This window comes from Bufo bufo, unplaced genomic scaffold (genome assembly GCF_905171765.1).
Source record: "Bufo bufo unplaced genomic scaffold, aBufBuf1.1, whole genome shotgun sequence".
Taxonomy (NCBI): domain Eukaryota; kingdom Metazoa; phylum Chordata; class Amphibia; order Anura; family Bufonidae; genus Bufo; species Bufo bufo.
The window spans coordinates 12,317-34,649 of record NW_024400037.1 but is presented as its reverse complement, the minus strand read 5'-3'; the positions used below and the strand labels follow the sequence as shown (position 1 = coordinate 34,649).

General features: G+C 39.0%; 20 non-coding genes across 20 annotated transcripts; all 20 read left to right on the top strand.

Annotated features, from left to right (window-relative positions):
- Positions 1-171: 171 nt before the first annotated feature.
- Positions 172-244, top strand: TRNAT-UGU. Its single transcript has one exon. It is a non-coding gene; the product is annotated as a tRNA-Thr (tRNA).
- A 1,123-nt stretch (positions 245-1,367) lies between these two features.
- TRNAT-UGU lies at positions 1,368-1,440 on the top strand. The gene has a single exon. It is a non-coding gene; the product is annotated as a tRNA-Thr (tRNA).
- A 986-nt stretch (positions 1,441-2,426) lies between these two features.
- On the top strand, positions 2,427-2,499 carry TRNAT-CGU. The gene has a single exon. It is a non-coding gene; the product is annotated as a tRNA-Thr (tRNA).
- Positions 2,500-4,013: 1,514 nt separating this feature from the next.
- Positions 4,014-4,086, top strand: TRNAT-CGU. The gene has a single exon. It is a non-coding gene; the product is annotated as a tRNA-Thr (tRNA).
- Positions 4,087-5,593: 1,507 nt separating this feature from the next.
- TRNAT-CGU lies at positions 5,594-5,666 on the top strand. The gene has a single exon. It is a non-coding gene; the product is annotated as a tRNA-Thr (tRNA).
- A 1,635-nt stretch (positions 5,667-7,301) lies between these two features.
- TRNAT-UGU lies at positions 7,302-7,374 on the top strand. The gene has a single exon. It is a non-coding gene; the product is annotated as a tRNA-Thr (tRNA).
- Positions 7,375-8,497: 1,123 nt separating this feature from the next.
- On the top strand, positions 8,498-8,570 carry TRNAT-UGU. Its single transcript has one exon. It is a non-coding gene; the product is annotated as a tRNA-Thr (tRNA).
- Positions 8,571-9,693: 1,123 nt separating this feature from the next.
- TRNAT-UGU lies at positions 9,694-9,766 on the top strand. The gene has a single exon. It is a non-coding gene; the product is annotated as a tRNA-Thr (tRNA).
- Positions 9,767-10,889: 1,123 nt separating this feature from the next.
- TRNAT-UGU lies at positions 10,890-10,962 on the top strand. The gene has a single exon. It is a non-coding gene; the product is annotated as a tRNA-Thr (tRNA).
- Positions 10,963-12,085: 1,123 nt separating this feature from the next.
- TRNAT-UGU lies at positions 12,086-12,158 on the top strand. The gene has a single exon. It is a non-coding gene; the product is annotated as a tRNA-Thr (tRNA).
- A 1,123-nt stretch (positions 12,159-13,281) lies between these two features.
- Positions 13,282-13,354, top strand: TRNAT-UGU. The gene has a single exon. It is a non-coding gene; the product is annotated as a tRNA-Thr (tRNA).
- A 1,123-nt stretch (positions 13,355-14,477) lies between these two features.
- TRNAT-UGU lies at positions 14,478-14,550 on the top strand. Its single transcript has one exon. It is a non-coding gene; the product is annotated as a tRNA-Thr (tRNA).
- A 975-nt stretch (positions 14,551-15,525) lies between these two features.
- Positions 15,526-15,598, top strand: TRNAT-CGU. The gene has a single exon. It is a non-coding gene; the product is annotated as a tRNA-Thr (tRNA).
- Positions 15,599-16,062: 464 nt separating this feature from the next.
- TRNAT-UGU lies at positions 16,063-16,135 on the top strand. Its single transcript has one exon. It is a non-coding gene; the product is annotated as a tRNA-Thr (tRNA).
- A 1,123-nt stretch (positions 16,136-17,258) lies between these two features.
- On the top strand, positions 17,259-17,331 carry TRNAT-UGU. The gene has a single exon. It is a non-coding gene; the product is annotated as a tRNA-Thr (tRNA).
- Positions 17,332-18,317: 986 nt separating this feature from the next.
- On the top strand, positions 18,318-18,390 carry TRNAT-CGU. The gene has a single exon. It is a non-coding gene; the product is annotated as a tRNA-Thr (tRNA).
- Positions 18,391-18,846: 456 nt separating this feature from the next.
- TRNAT-UGU lies at positions 18,847-18,919 on the top strand. Its single transcript has one exon. It is a non-coding gene; the product is annotated as a tRNA-Thr (tRNA).
- A 986-nt stretch (positions 18,920-19,905) lies between these two features.
- On the top strand, positions 19,906-19,978 carry TRNAT-CGU. The gene has a single exon. It is a non-coding gene; the product is annotated as a tRNA-Thr (tRNA).
- A 455-nt stretch (positions 19,979-20,433) lies between these two features.
- TRNAT-UGU lies at positions 20,434-20,506 on the top strand. Its single transcript has one exon. It is a non-coding gene; the product is annotated as a tRNA-Thr (tRNA).
- A 1,150-nt stretch (positions 20,507-21,656) lies between these two features.
- On the top strand, positions 21,657-21,729 carry TRNAT-UGU. Its single transcript has one exon. It is a non-coding gene; the product is annotated as a tRNA-Thr (tRNA).
- The last annotated feature ends 604 nt before the right edge of the window (positions 21,730-22,333 follow it).

The following is a 22,333-nucleotide window of genomic DNA, read 5'->3' as shown; positions in this document are numbered from 1 at the left end:
TCTCTGAGCTCTTCCTCACATTTAGGTCAGGTTGGCCAAACAATGTAAAGTTCTATGTCCCATAAGAGCCCTGTTTCTCTTAAATGGTTTTGAAGGTCTTTGATTTTTTTCAGTTTATAGGGCAAAAAGATACACCTGAAAAAAAAACCATTGGGAAAAGCTGTGCATGGTGGCTTCATAGCTCAGGGGTTAGAGCACTGGTCTTGTAAACCAGGGGTCGTGAGTTCAAATCTCACTGGGGCCTACATCTTTAGTCTGATGTGAGTATGGTCTTATCGATGACCCATTATGACTTCAGGATCATCAAGGGTCCTCCAAAATGTCTTGTTTTCAACTATTTGAATATTAAGCAAATATGATGCTGGACTACTTCTCACAGTCCAGCTTTTCTTAAATGCTTGTATGTTTGAGTGGACAGCATCAGTCTTCACAGACTAATATTTTGAGCGCTGGTTTTGCAAAAAAGGTGCCTTGTACTGAACCAGCAACTATTCAGCCATATGCTACAAAATGTGCTACTTTCTTTTTCATCAAAAAATAGACTTTTAAGATAAACATTTTAGAATCTGATTCTGAAACCTTTGACTAAGGTTTAACAGTACAGCTGGGCAGTCTTCTCTGGAGTCATGGAATCAAATACCACTTCTCACAGTCCAGATTTTTTTAAATGTCTGAGTGCACAGCGTCATTCTTCGCAGACTATGGTGTTGAGCACTGCTCTTGTAAACCATTTGACTTGTAATAAACCAGCAACTGCTATGCTGTACAGTGGACAAGGATATGTTCTACTCTTTCTTTTTCCACACAAAAAATAGACTTTTGAGATGAATATTTTTGAATCCCATTCTGAAATTTTTGGCCCCGTTTTCAACAGGCCATCTGGGCGGTTTTAATTGGAGTCATGGAGTCAAATACCACTTCTCACGGTCAGTTTGTATGTCAGAGTGGACAGCATCAGTCTTCACATAGTAGGATTTTGAACGCTGGTTTTGCAAATCAGGTGCCTTGTACTGGACCAGCAATTACTATGCCATGTGCTACAAAATGTGCTACTATCTTTTTCATCAAAAAATAGACTTTTAAGATGAACATCTTTGCATCTGATTCTGAAACCTTTGGCCCCTATGTTAGACTATGATGGCACACGTTTTGTGTTGAAATGCGAAATGATGACTGACTTACATCGAATTCTCTGAGCTCTTCCTCACATTTAGGTCAGGTTGGCCAAACAATGTAAAGTTCTATGTCCCATGAGAGCCCTGTTTCTCTTAAATGGTTTTGAAGGTCTTGATTTTTTTCAGTTTATAGGGCAAAAAGATACACTTGGACAGAATGGAAAAAATCCATTGGGAAAAGCTGTGCATGGTGGCTTCATAGCTCAGGGGTTAGAGCACTGGTCTTGTAAACCAGGGGTCGTGAGTTCAAATCTCACTGGGGCCTACATCTTTAGTCTGATGTGAGTATGGTCTTATCGATGACCCATTATGACTTCAGGATCATCAAGGGTCCTCCAAAATGTCTTGTTTTCAACTATTTGAATATTAAGCAAATATGATGCTGGACTACTTCTCACAGTCCAGCTTTTCTTAAATGCTTGTATGTTTGAGTGGACAGCATCAGTCTTCACAGACTAATATTTTGAGCGCTGGTTTTGCAAAAAAGGTGCCTTGTACTGAACCAGCAACTATTCAGCCATATGCTACAAAATGTGCTACTTTCTTTTTCATCAAAAAATAGACTTTTAAGATAAACATTTTAGAATCTGATTCTGAAACCTTTGACTAAGGTTTAACAGTACAGCTGGGCAGTCTTCTCTGGAGTCATGGAATCAAATACCACTTCTCACAGTCCAGATTTTTTTAAATGTCTGAGTGCACAGCGTCATTCTTCGCAGACTATGGTGTTGAGCACTGCTCTTGTAAACCATTTGACTTGTAATAAACCAGCAACTGCTATGCTGTACAGTGGACAAGGAAATGTTCTACTCTTTCTTTTTCCACACAAACAATAGACTTTTGAGATGAATATTTTTGAATCCCATTCTGAAATTTTTGGCCCCGTTTTCAACAGGCCATCTGGGCGGTTTTAATTGGAGTCATGGAGTCAAATACCACTTCTCACGGTCAGTTTGTATGTCAGAGTGGACAGCATCAGTCTTCACATAGTAGGATTTTGAACGCTGGTTTTGCAAATCAGGTGCCTTGTACTGGACCAGCAATTACTATGCCATGTGCTATAACAGTGGAGAAAAAAGTGTGCTCTTTCTTTATCCGTAAAAAATAAATAGACTTTTAGGTTGAACTTTTTTGAATCTGATTCTGAAAAGTTTGCCTTTCTTAAATGTAGCTGAAGATTTTTCCTTGTCTGAAGTTTTTAGATAAAAAAAGCCTTGGTCAGAAAACACACCTTCAACTTGTCTGTTGTTTGGCTTCATAGCTCAGGGGTTAGAGCGCTGGTCTCGTAAACCAGAAGTCGTGAGTTCAAATCTCACTGAGGCCTCTTTATTACCTTAGGTTAATGTAAGCGCAACACTGCTTAAGATCTGAAACAGTATGTAGGATCAACGAGGATCTTTCAAAGTGTTTTCTTTTCAGCTATCTGAATTCTAAACCAGCAACTATAATGCTGTAGTGCTGCACCAGTGGACTTCTTGTTTACACCAAAAAATGTACTTTTAAGATGAACATCTATGTATCTGATTCTGAAACCTTTGGCCCCTATGTTAGTCTATGATGGCACACGTTTTGTGTTGACATGCGAAATGATGACTGACTTACATCGAATTCTCTGAGCTCTTCCTCACATTTAGGTCAGGTTGGCCAAACAATGTAAAGTTCTATGTCCCATAAGAGCCCTGTTTCTCTTAAATGGTTTTGAAGGTCTTTGATTTTTTTCAGTTTATAGGGCAAAAAGATACACCTGAAAAAAAACTATTGGGAAAAGCTGTGCATGGTGGCTTCATAGCTCAGGGGTTAGAGCACTGGTCTTGTAAACCAGGGGTTGTGAGCTCAAATCTCACTGGGGCCTACATCTTTAGTCTGATGTGAGTATGGTCTTATCGATGACCCATTATGACTTCAGGATCATCAAGGGTCCTCCAAAATGTCTTGTTTTCAACTATTTGAATATTAAGCAAATATGATGCTGGACTACTTCTCACAGTCCAGCTTTTCTTAAATGCTTGTATGTTTGAGTGGACAGCATCAGTCTTCACAGACTAATATTTTGAGCGCTGGTTTTGCAAAAAAGGTGCCTTGTACTGAACCAGCAACTATTCAGCCATATGCTACAAAATGTGCTACTTTCTTTTTCATCAAAAAATAGACTTTTAAGATAAACATTTTAGAATCTGATTCTGAAACCTTTGACTAAGGTTTAACAGTACAGCTGGGCAGTCTTCTCTGGAGTCATGGAATCAAATACCACTTCTCACAGTCCAGATTTTTTTAAATGTCTGAGTGCACAGCGTCATTCTTCGCAGACTATGGTGTTGAGCACTGCTCTTGTAAACCATTTGACTTGTAATAAACCAGCAACTGCTATGCTGTACAGTGGACAAGGAAATGTTCTACTCTTTCTTTTTCCACACAAAAAATAGACTTTTGAGATGAATATTTTTGAATCCCATTCTGAAATTTTTGGCCCCGTTTTCAACAGGCCATCTGGGCGGTTTTAATTGGAGTCATGGAGTCAAATACCACTTCTCACGGTCAGTTTGTATGTCAGAGTGGACAGCATCAGTCTTCACATAGTAGGATTTTGAACGCTGGTTTTGCAAATCAGGTGCCTTGTACTGGACCAGCAATTACTATGCCATGTGCTATAACAGTGGAGAAAAAAGTGTGCTCTTTCTTTATCCGTAAAAAATAAATAGACTTTTAGGTTGAACTTTTTTGAATCTGATTCTGAAAAGTTTGCCTTTCTTAAATGTAGCTGAAGATTTTTCCTTGTCTGAAGTTTTTAGATAAAAAAAGCCTTGGTCAGAAAACACACCTTCAACTTGTCTGTTGTTTGGCTTCATAGCTCAGGGGTTAGAGCGCTGGTCTCGTAAACCAGAAGTCGTGAGTTCAAATCTCACTGAGGCCTCTTTATTACCTTAGGTTAATGTAAGCGCAACACTGCTTAAGATCTGAAACAGTATGTAGGATCAACGAGGATCTTTCAAAGTGTTTTCTTTTCAGCTATCTGAATTCTAAACCAGCAACTATAATGCTGTAGTGCTGCACCAGTGGACTTCTTGTTTACACCAAAAAATGTACTTTTAAGATGAACATCTATGTATCTGATTCTGAAACCTTTGGCCCCTATGTTAGTCTATGATGGCACACGTTTTGTGTTGACATGCGAAATGATGACTGACTTACATCGAATTCTCTGAGCTCTTCCTCACATTTAGGTCAGGTTGGCCAAACAATGTAAAGTTCTATGTCCCATAAGAGCCCTGTTTCTCTTAAATGGTTTTGAAGGTCTTTGATTTTTTTCAGTTTATAGGGCAAAAAGATACGCCTGAAAAAAAAACATTGGGAAAAGCTGTGCATGGTGGCTTCATAGCTCAGGGGTTAGAGCACTGGTCTTGTAAACCAGGGGTCGTGAGTTCAAATCTCACTGCATCTTTAGTCTGATGTGAGTATGGTCTTATCGATGACCCATTATGACTTCAGGATCATCAAGGGTCCTCCAAAATGTCTTGTTTTCAACTATTTGAATATTAAGCAAATATGATGCTGGACTACTTCTCACAGTCCAGCTTTTCTTAAATGCTTGTATGTTTAAATGGACAGCATCAGTCTTCACAGACTAATATTTTGAGCGCTGGTTTTGCAAAAAAGGTGCCTTGTACTGAACCAGCAACTATTCAGCCATATGCTACAAAATGTGCTACTTTCTTTTTCATAAAAAAATAGACTTTTAAGATAAACATTTTAGAATCTGATTCTGAAACCTTTGACTAAGGTTTAACAGTACAGCTGGGCAGTCTTCTCTGGAGTCATGGAATCAAATACCACTTCTCACAGTCCAGATTTTTTTAAATGTCTGAGTGCACAGCGTCATTCTTCGCAGACTATGGTGTTGAGCACTGCTCTTGTAAACCATTTGACTTGTAATAAACCAGCAACTGCTATGCTGTACAGTGGACAAGGAAATGTTCTACTCTTTCTTTTTCCACACAAACAATAGACTTTTGAGATGAATATTTTTGAATCCCATTCTGAAATTTTTGGCCCCGTTTTCAACAGGCCATCTGGGCGGTTTTAATTGGAGTCATGGAGTCAAATACCACTTCTCACGGTCAGTTTGTATGTCAGAGTGGACAGCATCAGTCTTCACATAGTAGGATTTTGAACGCTGGTTTTGCAAATCAGGTGCCTTGTACTGGACCAGCAATTACTATGCCATGTGCTATAACAGTGGAGAAAAAAGTGTGCTCTTTCTTTATCCGTAAAAAATAAATAGACTTTTAGGTTGAACTTTTTTGAATCTGATTCTGAAAAGTTTGCCTTTCTTAAATGTAGCTGAAGATTTTTCCTTGTCTGAAGTATTTAGATAAAAAAAGCCTTGGTCAGAAAACACACCTTCAACTTGTCTGTTGTTTGGCTTCATAGCTCAGGGGTTAGAGCGCTGGTCTCGTAAACCAGAAGTCGTGAGTTCAAATCTCACTGAGGCCTCTTTATTACCTTAGGTTAATGTAAGCGCAACACTGCTTAAGATCTGAAACAGTATGTAGGATCAACGAGGATCTTTCAAAGTGTTTTCTTTTCAGCTATCTGAATTCTAAACCAGCAACTATAATGCTGTAGTGCTGCACCAGTGGACTTCTTGTTTACACCAAAAAATGTACTTTTAAGATGAACATCTATGTATCTGATTCTGAAACCTTTGGCCCCTATGTTAGTCTATGATGGCACACGTTTTGTGTTGACATGCGAAATGATGACTGACTTACATCGAATTCTCTGAGCTCTTCCTCACATTTAGGTCAGGTTGGCCAAACAATGTAAAGTTCTATGTCCCATAAGAGCCCTGTTTCTCTTAAATGGTTTTGAAGGTCTTTGATTTTTTTCAGTTTATAGGGCAAAAAGATACACCTGAAAAAAAACCATTGGGAAAAGCTGTGCATGGTGGCTTCATAGCTCAGGGGTTAGAGCAGGGGTCGTGAGTTCAAATCTCACTGGGGCCTACATCTTTAGTCTGATGTGAGTATGGTCTTATCGATGACCCATTATGACTTCAGGATCATCAAGGGTCCTCCAAAATGTCTTGTTTTCAACTATTTGAATATTAAGCAATTATGATGCTGGACTACTTCTCACAGTCCAGCTTTTCTTAAATGCTTGTATGTTTGAGTGGACAGCATCAGTCTTCACAGACTAATATTTTGAGCGCTGGTTTTGCAAAAAAGGTGCCTTGTACTGAACCAGCAACTATTCAGCCATATGCTACAAAATGTGCTACTTTCTTTTTCATCAAAAAATAGACTTTTAAGATAAACATTTTAGAATCTGATTCTGAAACCTTTGACTAAGGTTTAACAGTACAGCTGGGCAGTCTTCTCTGGAGTCATGGAATCAAATACCACTTCTCACAGTCCAGATTTTTTTAAATGTCTGAGTGCACAGCGTCATTCTTCGCAGACTATGGTGTTGAGCACTGCTCTTGTAAACCATTTGACTTGTAATAAACCAGCAACTGCTATGCTGTACAGTGGACAAGGATATGTTCTACTCTTTCTTTTTCCACACAAAAAATAGACTTTTGAGATGAATATTTTTGAATCCCATTCTGAAATTTTTGGCCCCGTTTTCAACAGGCCATCTGGGCGGTTTTAATTGGAGTCATGGAGTCAAATACCACTTCTCACGGTCAGTTTGTATGTCAGAGTGGACAGCATCAGTCTTCACATAGTAGGATTTTGAACGCTGGTTTTGCAAATCAGGTGCCTTGTACTGGACCAGCAATTACTATGCCATGTGCTACAAAATGTGCTACTATCTTTTTCATCAAAAAATAGACTTTTAAGATGAACATCTTTGCATCTGATTCTGAAACCTTTGGCCCCTATGTTAGACTATGATGGCACACGTTTTGTGTTGAAATGCGAAATGATGACTGACTTACATCGAATTCTCTGAGCTCTTCCTCACATTTAGGTCAGGTTGGCCAAACAATGTAAAGTTCTATGTCCCATGAGAGCCCTGTTTCTCTTAAATGGTTTTGAAGGTCTTGATTTTTTTCAGTTTATAGGGCAAAAAGATACACTTGGACAGAATGGAAAAAATCCATTGGGAAAAGCTGTGCATGGTGGCTTCATAGCTCAGGGGTTAGAGCACTGGTCTTGTAAACCAGGGGTCGTGAGTTCAAATCTCACTGGGGCCTACATCTTTAGTCTGATGTGAGTATGGTCTTATCGATGACCCATTATGACTTCAGGATCATCAAGGGTCCTCCAAAATGTCTTGTTTTCAACTATTTGAATATTAAGCAAATATGATGCTGGACTACTTCTCACAGTCCAGCTTTTCTTAAATGCTTGTATGTTTGAGTGGACAGCATCAGTCTTCACAGACTAATATTTTGAGCGCTGGTTTTGCAAAAAAGGTGCCTTGTACTGAACCAGCAACTATTCAGCCATATGCTACAAAATGTGCTACTTTCTTTTTCATCAAAAAATAGACTTTTAAGATAAACATTTTAGAATCTGATTCTGAAACCTTTGACTAAGGTTTAACAGTACAGCTGGGCAGTCTTCTCTGGAGTCATGGAATCAAATACCACTTCTCACAGTCCAGATTTTTTTAAATGTCTGAGTGCACAGCGTCATTCTTCGCAGACTATGGTGTTGAGCACTGCTCTTGTAAACCATTTGACTTGTAATAAACCAGCAACTGCTATGCTGTACAGTGGACAAGGATATGTTCTACTCTTTCTTTTTCCACACAAAAAATAGACTTTTGAGATGAATATTTTTGAATCCCATTCTGAAATTTTTGGCCCCGTTTTCAACAGGCCATCTGGGCGGTTTTAATTGGAGTCATGGAGTCAAATACCACTTCTCACGGTCAGTTTGTATGTCAGAGTGGACAGCATCAGTCTTCACATAGTAGGATTTTGAACGCTGGTTTTGCAAATCAGGTGCCTTGTACTGGACCAGCAATTACTATGCCATGTGCTACAAAATGTGCTACTATCTTTTTCATCAAAAAATAGACTTTTAAGATGAACATCTTTGCATCTGATTCTGAAACCTTTGGCCCCTATGTTAGACTATGATGGCACACGTTTTGTGTTGAAATGCGAAATGATGACTGACTTACATCGAATTCTCTGAGCTCTTCCTCACATTTAGGTCAGGTTGGCCAAACAATGTAAAGTTCTATGTCCCATGAGAGCCCTGTTTCTCTTAAATGGTTTTGAAGGTCTTGATTTTTTTCAGTTTATAGGGCAAAAAGATACACTTGGACAGAATGGAAAAAATCCATTGGGAAAAGCTGTGCATGGTGGCTTCATAGCTCAGGGGTTAGAGCACTGGTCTTGTAAACCAGGGGTCGTGAGTTCAAATCTCACTGGGGCCTACATCTTTAGTCTGATGTGAGTATGGTCTTATCGATGACCCATTATGACTTCAGGATCATCAAGGGTCCTCCAAAATGTCTTGTTTTCAACTATTTGAATATTAAGCAAATATGATGCTGGACTACTTCTCACAGTCCAGCTTTTCTTAAATGCTTGTATGTTTGAGTGGACAGCATCAGTCTTCACAGACTAATATTTTGAGCGCTGGTTTTGCAAAAAAGGTGCCTTGTACTGAACCAGCAACTATTCAGCCATATGCTACAAAATGTGCTACTTTCTTTTTCATCAAAAAATAGACTTTTAAGATAAACATTTTAGAATCTGATTCTGAAACCTTTGACTAAGGTTTAACAGTACAGCTGGGCAGTCTTCTCTGGAGTCATGGAATCAAATACCACTTCTCACAGTCCAGATTTTTTTAAATGTCTGAGTGCACAGCGTCATTCTTCGCAGACTATGGTGTTGAGCACTGCTCTTGTAAACCATTTGACTTGTAATAAACCAGCAACTGCTATGCTGTACAGTGGACAAGGATATGTTCTACTCTTTCTTTTTCCACACAAAAAATAGACTTTTGAGATGAATATTTTTGAATCCCATTCTGAAATTTTTGGCCCCGTTTTCAACAGGCCATCTGGGCGGTTTTAATTGGAGTCATGGAGTCAAATACCACTTCTCACGGTCAGTTTGTATGTCAGAGTGGACAGCATCAGTCTTCACATAGTAGGATTTTGAACGCTGGTTTTGCAAATCAGGTGCCTTGTACTGGACCAGCAATTACTATGCCATGTGCTACAAAATGTGCTACTATCTTTTTCATCAAAAAATAGACTTTTAAGATGAACATCTTTGCATCTGATTCTGAAACCTTTGGCCCCTATGTTAGACTATGATGGCACACGTTTTGTGTTGAAATGCGAAATGATGACTGACTTACATCGAATTCTCTGAGCTCTTCCTCACATTTAGGTCAGGTTGGCCAAACAATGTAAAGTTCTATGTCCCATGAGAGCCCTGTTTCTCTTAAATGGTTTTGAAGGTCTTGATTTTTTTCAGTTTATAGGGCAAAAAGATACACTTGGACAGAATGGAAAAAATCCATTGGGAAAAGCTGTGCATGGTGGCTTCATAGCTCAGGGGTTAGAGCACTGGTCTTGTAAACCAGGGGTCGTGAGTTCAAATCTCACTGGGGCCTACATCTTTAGTCTGATGTGAGTATGGTCTTATCGATGACCCATTATGACTTCAGGATCATCAAGGGTCCTCCAAAATGTCTTGTTTTCAACTATTTGAATATTAAGCAAATATGATGCTGGACTACTTCTCACAGTCCAGCTTTTCTTAAATGCTTGTATGTTTGAGTGGACAGCATCAGTCTTCACAGACTAATATTTTGAGCGCTGGTTTTGCAAAAAAGGTGCCTTGTACTGAACCAGCAACTATTCAGCCATATGCTACAAAATGTGCTACTTTCTTTTTCATCAAAAAATAGACTTTTAAGATAAACATTTTAGAATCTGATTCTGAAACCTTTGACTAAGGTTTAACAGTACAGCTGGGCAGTCTTCTCTGGAGTCATGGAATCAAATACCACTTCTCACAGTCCAGATTTTTTTAAATGTCTGAGTGCACAGCGTCATTCTTCGCAGACTATGGTGTTGAGCACTGCTCTTGTAAACCATTTGACTTGTAATAAACCAGCAACTGCTATGCTGTACAGTGGACAAGGATATGTTCTACTCTTTCTTTTTCCACACAAAAAATAGACTTTTGAGATGAATATTTTTGAATCCCATTCTGAAATTTTTGGCCCCGTTTTCAACAGGCCATCTGGGCGGTTTTAATTGGAGTCATGGAGTCAAATACCACTTCTCACGGTCAGTTTGTATGTCAGAGTGGACAGCATCAGTCTTCACATAGTAGGATTTTGAACGCTGGTTTTGCAAATCAGGTGCCTTGTACTGGACCAGCAATTACTATGCCATGTGCTACAAAATGTGCTACTATCTTTTTCATCAAAAAATAGACTTTTAAGATGAACATCTTTGCATCTGATTCTGAAACCTTTGGCCCCTATGTTAGACTATGATGGCACACGTTTTGTGTTGAAATGCGAAATGATGACTGACTTACATCGAATTCTCTGAGCTCTTCCTCACATTTAGGTCAGGTTGGCCAAACAATGTAAAGTTCTATGTCCCATGAGAGCCCTGTTTCTCTTAAATGGTTTTGAAGGTCTTGATTTTTTTCAGTTTATAGGGCAAAAAGATACACTTGGACAGAATGGAAAAAATCCATTGGGAAAAGCTGTGCATGGTGGCTTCATAGCTCAGGGGTTAGAGCACTGGTCTTGTAAACCAGGGGTCGTGAGTTCAAATCTCACTGGGGCCTACATCTTTAGTCTGATGTGAGTATGGTCTTATCGATGACCCATTATGACTTCAGGATCATCAAGGGTCCTCCAAAATGTCTTGTTTTCAACTATTTGAATATTAAGCAAATATGATGCTGGACTACTTCTCACAGTCCAGCTTTTCTTAAATGCTTGTATGTTTGAGTGGACAGCATCAGTCTTCACAGACTAATATTTTGAGCGCTGGTTTTGCAAAAAAGGTGCCTTGTACTGAACCAGCAACTATTCAGCCATATGCTACAAAATGTGCTACTTTCTTTTTCATCAAAAAATAGACTTTTAAGATAAACATTTTAGAATCTGATTCTGAAACCTTTGACTAAGGTTTAACAGTACAGCTGGGCAGTCTTCTCTGGAGTCATGGAATCAAATACCACTTCTCACAGTCCAGATTTTTTTAAATGTCTGAGTGCACAGCGTCATTCTTCGCAGACTATGGTGTTGAGCACTGCTCTTGTAAACCATTTGACTTGTAATAAACCAGCAACTGCTATGCTGTACAGTGGACAAGGATATGTTCTACTCTTTCTTTTTCCACACAAAAAATAGACTTTTGAGATGAATATTTTTGAATCCCATTCTGAAATTTTTGGCCCCGTTTTCAACAGGCCATCTGGGCGGTTTTAATTGGAGTCATGGAGTCAAATACCACTTCTCACGGTCAGTTTGTATGTCAGAGTGGACAGCATCAGTCTTCACATAGTAGGATTTTGAACGCTGGTTTTGCAAATCAGGTGCCTTGTACTGGACCAGCAATTACTATGCCATGTGCTACAAAATGTGCTACTATCTTTTTCATCAAAAAATAGACTTTTAAGATGAACATCTTTGCATCTGATTCTGAAACCTTTGGCCCCTATGTTAGACTATGATGGCACACGTTTTGTGTTGAAATGCGAAATGATGACTGACTTACATCGAATTCTCTGAGCTCTTCCTCACATTTAGGTCAGGTTGGCCAAACAATGTAAAGTTCTATGTCCCATGAGAGCCCTGTTTCTCTTAAATGGTTTTGAAGGTCTTGATTTTTTTCAGTTTATAGGGCAAAAAGATACACTTGGACAGAATGGAAAAAATCCATTGGGAAAAGCTGTGCATGGTGGCTTCATAGCTCAGGGGTTAGAGCACTGGTCTTGTAAACCAGGGGTCGTGAGTTCAAATCTCACTGGGGCCTACATCTTTAGTCTGATGTGAGTATGGTCTTATCGATGACCCATTATGACTTCAGGATCATCAAGGGTCCTCCAAAATGTCTTGTTTTCAACTATTTGAATATTAAGCAAATATGATGCTGGACTACTTCTCACAGTCCAGCTTTTCTTAAATGCTTGTATGTTTGAGTGGACAGCATCAGTCTTCACAGACTAATATTTTGAGCGCTGGTTTTGCAAAAAAGGTGCCTTGTACTGAACCAGCAACTATTCAGCCATATGCTACAAAATGTGCTACTTTCTTTTTCATCAAAAAATAGACTTTTAAGATAAACATTTTAGAATCTGATTCTGAAACCTTTGACTAAGGTTTAACAGTACAGCTGGGCAGTCTTCTCTGGAGTCATGGAATCAAATACCACTTCTCACAGTCCAGATTTTTTTAAATGTCTGAGTGCACAGCGTCATTCTTCGCAGACTATGGTGTTGAGCACTGCTCTTGTAAACCATTTGACTTGTAATAAACCAGCAACTGCTATGCTGTACAGTGGACAAGGATATGTTCTACTCTTTCTTTTTCCACACAAAAAATAGACTTTTGAGATGAATATTTTTGAATCCCATTCTGAAATTTTTGGCCCCGTTTTCAACAGGCCATCTGGGCGGTTTTAATTGGAGTCATGGAGTCAAATACCACTTCTCACGGTCAGTTTGTATGTCAGAGTGGACAGCATCAGTCTTCACATAGTAGGATTTTGAACGCTGGTTTTGCAAATCAGGTGCCTTGTACTGGACCAGCAATTACTATGCCATGTGCTACAAAATGTGCTACTATCTTTTTCATCAAAAAATAGACTTTTAAGATGAACATCTTTGCATCTGATTCTGAAACCTTTGGCCCCTATGTTAGACTATGATGGCACACGTTTTGTGTTGAAATGCGAAATGATGACTGACTTACATCGAATTCTCTGAGCTCTTCCTCACATTTAGGTCAGGTTGGCCAAACAATGTAAAGTTCTATGTCCCATGAGAGCCCTGTTTCTCTTAAATGGTTTTGAAGGTCTTGATTTTTTTCAGTTTATAGGGCAAAAAGATACACTTGGACAGAATGGAAAAAATCCATTGGGAAAAGCTGTGCATGGTGGCTTCATAGCTCAGGGGTTAGAGCACTGGTCTTGTAAACCAGGGGTCGTGAGTTCAAATCTCACTGGGGCCTACATCTTTAGTCTGATGTGAGTATGGTCTTATCGATGACCCATTATGACTTCAGGATCATCAAGGGTCCTCCAAAATGTCTTGTTTTCAACTATTTGAATATTAAGCAAATATGATGCTGGACTACTTCTCACAGTCCAGCTTTTCTTAAATGCTTGTATGTTTGAGTGGACAGCATCAGTCTTCACAGACTAATATTTTGAGCGCTGGTTTTGCAAAAAAGGTGCCTTGTACTGAACCAGCAACTATTCAGCCATATGCTACAAAATGTGCTACTTTCTTTTTCATCAAAAAATAGACTTTTAAGATAAACATTTTAGAATCTGATTCTGAAACCTTTGACTAAGGTTTAACAGTACAGCTGGGCAGTCTTCTCTGGAGTCATGGAATCAAATACCACTTCTCACAGTCCAGATTTTTTTAAATGTCTGAGTGCACAGCGTCATTCTTCGCAGACTATGGTGTTGAGCACTGCTCTTGTAAACCATTTGACTTGTAATAAACCAGCAACTGCTATGCTGTACAGTGGACAAGGATATGTTCTACTCTTTCTTTTTCCACACAAAAAATTGACTTTTGAGATGAATATTTTTGAATCCCATTCTGAAATTTTTGGCCCCGTTTTCAACAGGCCATCTGGGCGGTTTTAATTGGAGTCATGGAGTCAAATACCACTTCTCACGGTCAGTTTGTATGTCAGAGTGGACAGCATCAGTCTTCACATAGTAGGATTTTGAACGCTGGTTTTGCAAATCAGGTGCCTTGTACTGGACCAGCAATTACTATGCCATGTGCTACAAAATGTGCTACTATCTTTTTCATCAAAAAATAGACTTTTAAGATGAACATCTTTGCATCTGATTCTGAAACCTTTGGCCCCTATGTTAGACTATGATGGCACACGTTTTGTGTTGAAACGCGAAATGATGACTGACTTACATCGAATTCTCTGAGCTCTTCCTCACATTTAGGTCAGGTTGGCCAAACAATGTAAAGTTCTATGTCCCATGAGAGCCCTGTTTCTCTTAAATGGTTTTGAAGGTCTTGATTTTTTTCAGTTTATAGGGCAAAAAGATACACTTGGACAGAATGGAAAAAATCCATTGGGAAAAGCTGTGCATGGTGGCTTCATAGCTCAGGGGTTAGAGCACTGGTCTTGTAAACCAGGGGTCGTGAGTTCAAATCTCACTGGGGCCTACATCTTTAGTCTGATGTGAGTATGGTCTTATCGATGACCCATTATGACTTCAGGATCATCAAGGGTCCTCCAAAATGTCTTGTTTTCAACTATTTGAATATTAAGCAAATATGATGCTGGACTACTTCTCACAGTCCAGCTTTTCTTAAATGCTTGTATGTTTGAGTGGACAGCATCAGTCTTCACAGACTAATATTTTGAGCGCTGGTTTTGCAAAAAAGGTGCCTTGTACTGAACCAGCAACTATTCAGCCATATGCTACAAAATGTGCTACTTTCTTTTTCATCAAAAAATAGACTTTTAAGATAAACATTTTAGAATCTGATTCTGAAACCTTTGACTAAGGTTTAACAGTACAGCTGGGCAGTCTTCTCTGGAGTCATGGAATCAAATACCACTTCTCACAGTCCAGATTTTTTTAAATGTCTGAGTGCACAGCGTCATTCTTCGCAGACTATGGTGTTGAGCACTGCTCTTGTAAACCATTTGACTTGTAATAAACCAGCAACTGCTATGCTGTACAGTGGACAAGGAAATGTTCTACTCTTTCTTTTTCCACACAAACAATAGACTTTTGAGATGAATATTTTTGAATCCCATTCTGAAATTTTTGGCCCCGTTTTCAACAGGCCATCTGGGCGGTTTTAATTGGAGTCATGGAGTCAAATACCACTTCTCACGGTCAGTTTGTATGTCAGAGTGGACAGCATCAGTCTTCACATAGTAGGATTTTGAACGCTGGTTTTGCAAATCAGGTGCCTTGTACTGGACCAGCAATTACTATGCCATGTGCTATAACAGTGGAGAAAAAAGTGTGCTCTTTCTTTATCCGTAAAAAATAAATAGACTTTTAGGTTGAACTTTTTTGAATCTGATTCTGAAAAGTTTGCCTTTCTTAAATGTAGCTGAAGATTTTTCCTTGTCTGAAGTTTTTAGATAAAAAAAGCCTTGCTCAGAAAACACACCTTCATTTTGGCTTCATAGCTCAGGGGTTAGAGCGCTGGTCTCGTAAACCAGAAGTCGTGAGTTCAAATCTCACTGAGGCCTCTTTATTACCTTAGGTTAATGTAAGCGCAACACTGCTTAAGATCTGAAACAGTATGTAGGATCAACGAGGATCTTTCAAAGTGTTTTCTTTTCAGCTATCTGAATTCTAAACCAGCAACTATAATGCTGTAGTGCTGCACCAGTGGACTTCTTGTTTACACCAAAAAATGTACTTTTAAGATGAACATCTATGTATCTGATTCTGAAACCTTTGGCCCCTATGTTAGTCTATGATGGCACACGTTTTGTGTTGACATGCGAAATGATGACTGACTTACATCGAATTCTCTGAGCTCTTCCTCACATTTAGGTCAGGTTGGCCAAACAATGTAAAGTTCTATGTCCCATAAGAGCCCTGTTTCTCTTAAATGGTTTTGAAGGTCTTTGATTTTTTTCAGTTTATAGGGCAAAAAGATACACTTGGACAGAATGGAAAAAATCCATTGGGAAAAGCTGTGCATGGTGGCTTCATAGCTCAGGGGTTAGAGCACTGGTCTTGTAAACCAGGGGTCGTGAGTTCAAATCTCACTGGGGCCTACATCTTTAGTCTGATGTGAGTATGGTCTTATCGATGACCCATTATGACTTCAGGATCATCAAGGGTCCTCCAAAATGTCTTTTTTTCAACTATTTGAATATTAAGCAAATATGATGCTGGACTACTTCTCACAGTCCAGCTTTTCTTAAATGCTTGTATGTTTGAGTGGACAGCATCAGTCTTCACAGACTAATATTTTGAGCGCTGGTTTTGCAAAAAAGGTGCCTTGTACTGAACCAGCAACTATTCAGCCATATGCTACAAAATGTGCTACTTTCTTTTTCATCAAAAAATAGACTTTTAAGATAAACATTTTAGAATCTGATTCTGAAACCTTTGACTAAGGTTTAACAGTACAGCTGGGCAGTCTTCTCTGGAGTCATGGAATCAAATACCACTTCTCACAGTCCAGATTTTTTTAAATGTCTGAGTGCACAGCGTCATTCTTCGCAGACTATGGTGTTGAGCACTGCTCTTGTAAACCATTTGACTTGTAATAAACCAGCAACTGCTATGCTGTACAGTGGACAAGGATATGTTCTACTCTTTCTTTTTCCACACAAAAAATAGACTTTTGAGATGAATATTTTTGAATCCCATTCTGAAATTTTTGGCCCCGTTTTCAACAGGCCATCTGGGCGGTTTTAATTGGAGTCATGGAGTCAAATACCACTTCTCACGGTCAGTTTGTATGTCAGAGTGGACAGCATCAGTCTTCACATAGTAGGATTTTGAACGCTGGTTTTGCAAATCAGGTGCCTTGTACTGGACATGCAATTACTATGCCATGTGCTACAAAATGTGCTACTATCTTTTTCATCAAAAAATAGACTTTTAAGATGAACATCTTTGCATCTGATTCTGAAACCTTTGGCCCCTATGTTAGACTATGATGGCACACGTTTTGTGTTGAAATGCGAAATGATGACTGACTTACATCGAATTCTCTGAGCTCTTCCTCACATTTAGGTCAGGTTGGCCAAACAATGTAAAGTTCTATGTCCCATGAGAGCCCTGTTTCTCTTAAATGGTTTTGAAGGTCTTGATTTTTTTCAGTTTATAGGGCAAAAAGATACACTTGGACAGAATGGAAAAAATCCATTGGGAAAAGCTGTGCATGGTGGCTTCATAGCTCAGGGGTTAGAGCACTGGTCTTGTAAACCAGGGGTCGTGGGTTCAAATCTCACTGGGGCCTACATCTTTAGTCTGATGTGAGTATGGTCTTATCGATGACCCATTATGACTTCAGGATCATCAAGGGTCCTCCAAAATGTCTTGTTTTCAACTATTTGAATATTAAGCAAATATGATGCTGGACTACTTCTCACAGTCCAGCTTTTCTTAAATGCTTGTATGTTTGAGTGGACAGCATCAGTCTTCACAGACTAATATTTTGAGCGCTGGTTTTGCAAAAAAGGTGCCTTGTACTGAACCAGCAACTATTCAGCCATATGCTACAAAATGTGCTACTTTCTTTTTCATCAAAAAATAGACTTTTAAGATAAACATTTTAGAATCTGATTCTGAAACCTTTGACTAAGGTTTAACAGTACAGCTGGGCAGTCTTCTCTGGAGTCATGGAATCAAATACCACTTCTCACAGTCCAGATTTTTTTAAATGTCTGAGTGCACAGCGTCATTCTTCGCAGACTATGGTGTTGAGCACTGCTCTTGTAAACCATTTGACTTGTAATAAACCAGCAACTGCTATGCTGTACAGTGGACAAGGAAATGTTCTACTCTTTCTTTTTCCACACAAAAAATAGACTTTTGAGATGAATATTTTTGAATCCCATTCTGAAATTTTTGGCCCCGTTTTCAACAGGCCATCTGGGCGGTTTTAATTGGAGTCATGGAGTCAAATACCACTTCTCACGGTCAGTTTGTATGTCAGAGTGGACAGCATCAGTCTTCACATAGTAGGATTTTGAACGCTGGTTTTGCAAATCAGGTGCCTTGTACTGGACCAGCAATTACTATGCCATGTGCTATAACAGTGGAGAAAAAAGTGTGCTCTTTCTTTATCCGTAAAAAATAAATAGACTTTTAGGTTGAACTTTTTTGAATCTGATTCTGAAAAGTTTGCCTTTCTTAAATGTAGCTGAAGATTTTTCCTTGTCTGAAGTTTTTAGATAAAAAAAGCCTTGGTCAGAAAACACACCTTCAACTTGTCTGTTGTTTGGCTTCATAGCTCAGGGGTTAGATCGCTGGTCTCGTAAACCAGAAGTCGTGAGTTCAAATCTCACTGAGGCCTCTTTATTACCTTAGGTTAATGTAAGCGCAACACTGCTTAAGATCTGAAACAGTATGTAGGATCAACGAGGATCTTTCAAAGTGTTTTCTTTTCAGCTATCTGAATTCTAAACCAGCAACTATAATGCTGTAGTGCTGCACCAGTGGACTTCTTGTTTACACCAAAAAATGTACTTTTAAGATGAACATCTATGTATCTGATTCTGAAACCTTTGGCCCCTATGTTAGTCTATGATGGCACACGTTTTGTGTTGACATGCGAAATGATGACTGACTTACATCGAATTCTCTGAGCTCTTCCTCACATTTAGGTCAGGTTGGCCAAACAATGTAAAGTTCTATGTCCCATAAGAGCCCTGTTTCTCTTAAATGGTTTTGAAGGTCTTTGATTTTTTTCAGTTTATAGGGCAAAAAGATACACCTGAAAAAAAAACCATTGGGAAAAGCTGTGCATGGTGGCTTCATAGCTCAGGGGTTAGAGCACTGGTCTTGTAAACCAGGGGTCGTGAGTTCAAATCTCACTGGGGCCTACATCTTTAGTCTGATGTGAGTATGGTCTTATCGATGACCCATTATGACTTCAGGATCATCAAGGGTCCTCCAAAATGTCTTGTTTTCAACTATTTGAATATTAAGCAAATATGATGCTGGACTACTTCTCACAGTCCAGCTTTTCTTAAATGCTTGTATGTTTGAGTGGACAGCATCAGTCTTCACAGACTAATATTTTGAGCGCTGGTTTTGCAAAAAAGGTGCCTTGTACTGAACCAGCAACTATTCAGCCATATGCTACAAAATGTGCTACTTTCTTTTTCATCAAAAAATAGACTTTTAAGATAAACATTTTAGAATCTGATTCTGAAACCTTTGACTAAGGTTTAACAGTACAGCTGGGCAGTCTTCTCTGGAGTCATGGAATCAAATACCACTTCTCACAGTCCAGATTTTTTTAAATGTCTGAGTGCACAGCGTCATTCTTCGCAGACTATGGTGTTGAGCACTGCTCTTGTAAACCATTTGACTTGTAATAAACCAGCAACTGCTATGCTGTACAGTGGACAAGGAAATGTTCTACTCTTTCTTTTTCCACACAAACAATAGACTTTTGAGATGAATATTTTTGAATCCCATTCTGAAATTTTTGGCCCCGTTTTCAACAGGCCATCTGGGCGGTTTTAATTGGAGTCATGGAGTCAAATACCACTTCTCACGGTTAGTTTGTATGTCAGAGTGGACAGCATCAGTCTTCACATAGTAGGATTTTGAACGCTGGTTTTGCAAATCAGGTGCCTTGTACTGGACCAGCAATTACTATGCCATGTGCTATAACAGTGGAGAAAAAAGTGTGCTCTCTCTTTATCTGTAAAAAATAAATAGACTTTTAGGTTGAACTTTTTTGAATCTGATTCTGAAAAGTTTGCCTTTCTTAAATGTAGCTGAAGATTTTTCCTTGTCTGAAGTTTTTAGATAAAAAAAGCCTTGGTCAGAAAACACACGTTCAACTTGTCTGTTGTTTGGCTTCATAGCTCAGGGGTTAGAGCGCTGGTCTCGTAAACCAGAAGTCGTGAGTTCAAATCTCACTGAGGCCTCTTTATTACCTTAGGTTAATGTAAGCGTAACACTGCTTAAGATCTGAAACAGTATGTAGGATCAACGAGGATCTTTCAAAGTGTTTTCTTTTCAGCTATCTGAATTCTAAACCAGCAACTATAATGCTGTAGTGCTGCACCAGTGGACTTCTTGTTTACACCAAAAAATGTACTTTTAAGATGAACATCTATGTATCTGATTCTGAAACCTTTGGCCCCTATGTTAGTCTATGATGGCACACGTTTTGTGTTGACATGCGAAATGATGACTGACTTACATCGAATTCTCTGAGCTCTTCCTCACATTTAGGTCAGGTTGGCCAAACAATGTAAAGTTCTATGTCCCATAAGAGCCCTGTTTCTCTTAAATAGTTTTGAAGGTCTTTGATTTTTTTCAGTTTATAGGGCAAAAAGATACACCTGAAAAAAAACCATTGGGAAAAGCTGTGCATGGTGGCTTCATAGCTCAGGGGTTAGAGCACTGGTCTTGTAAACCAGGGGTCGTGAGTTCAAATCTCACTGGGGCCTACATCTTTAGTCTGATGTGAGTATGGTCTTATCGATGACCCATTATGACTTCAGGATCATCAAGGGTCCTCCAAAATGTCTTGTTTTCAACTATTTGAATATTAAGCAAATATGATGCTGGACTACTTCTCACAGTCCAGCTTTTCTTAAATGCTTGTATGCTTGAGTGGACAGCATCAGTCTTCACAGACTAATATTTTGAGCGCTGGTTTTGCAAAAAGGTGCCTTGTACTGAACCAGCAACTATTCAGCCATATGCTACAAAATGTGCTACTTTCTTTTTCATCAAAAAATAGACTTTTAAGATAAACATTTTAGAATCTGATTCTGAAACCTTTGACTAAGGTTTAACAGTACAGCTGGGCAGTCTTCTCTGGAGTCATGGAATCAAATACCACTTCTCACAGTCCAGATTTTTTTAAATGTCTGAGTGCACAGCGTCATTCTTCGCAGACTATGGTGTTGAGCACTGCTCTTGTAAACCATTTGACTTGTAATAAACCAGCAACTGCTATGCTGTACAGTGGACAAGGAAATGTTCTACTCTTTCTTTTTCCACACAAAAAATAGACTTTTGAGATGAATATTTTTGAATCCCATTCTGAAATTTTTGGCCCCGTTTTCAACAGGCCATCTGGGCGGTTTTAATTGGAGTCATGGAGTCAAATACCACTTCTCACGGTCAGTTTGTATGTCAGAGTGGACAGCATCAGTCTTCACATAGTAGGATTTTGAACGCTGGTTTTGCAAATCAGGTGCCTTGTACTGGACCAGCAATTACTATGCCATGTGCTACAAAATGTGCTACTATCTTTTTCATCAAAAATAGACTTTACTATCTTTTTCATCAAAAAATAGACTTTTAAGATGAACATCTTTGCATCTGATTCTGAAACCTTTGGCCCCTATGTTAGACTATGATGGCACACGTTTTGTGTTGAAATGCGAAATGATGACTGACTTACATTGAATTCTCTGAGCTCTTCCTCACATTTAGGTCAGGTTGGCCAAACAATGTAAAGTTCTATGTCCCATGAGAGCCCTGTTTCTCTTAAATGGTTTTGAAGGTCTTGATTTTTTTCAGTTTATAGGGCAAAAAGATACACTTGGACAGAATGGAAAAAATCCATTGGGAAAAGCTGTGCATGGTGGCTTCATAGCTCAGGGGTTAGAGCACTGGTCTTGTAAACCAGGGGTCGTGAGTTCAAATCTCACTGGGGCCTACATCTTTAGTCTGATGTGAGTATGGTCTTATCGATGACCCATTATGACTTCAGGATCATCAAGGGTCCTCCAAAATGTCTTGTTTTCAACTATTTGAATATTAAGCAAATATGATGCTGGACTACTTCTCACAGTCCAGCTTTTCTTAAATGCTTGTATGTTTGAGTGGACAGCATCAGTCTTCACAGACTAATATTTTGAGCGCTGGTTTTGCAAAAAAGGTGCCTTGTACTGAACCAGCAACTATTCAGCCATATGCTACAAAATGTGCTACTTTCTTTTTCATCAAAAAATAGACTTTTAAGATAAACATTTTAGAATCTGATTCTGAAACCTTTGACTAAGGTTTAACAGTACAGCTGGGCAGTCTTCTCTGGAGTCATGGAATCAAATACCACTTCTCACAGTCCAGATTTTTTTAAATGTCTGAGTGCACAGCGTCATTCTTCGCAGACTATGGTGTTGAGCACTGCTCTTGTAAACCATTTGACTTGTAATAAACCAGCAACTGCTATGCTGTACAGTGGACAAGGATATGTTCTACTCTTTCTTTTTCCACACAAACAATAGACTTTTGAGATGAATATTTTTGAATCCCATTCT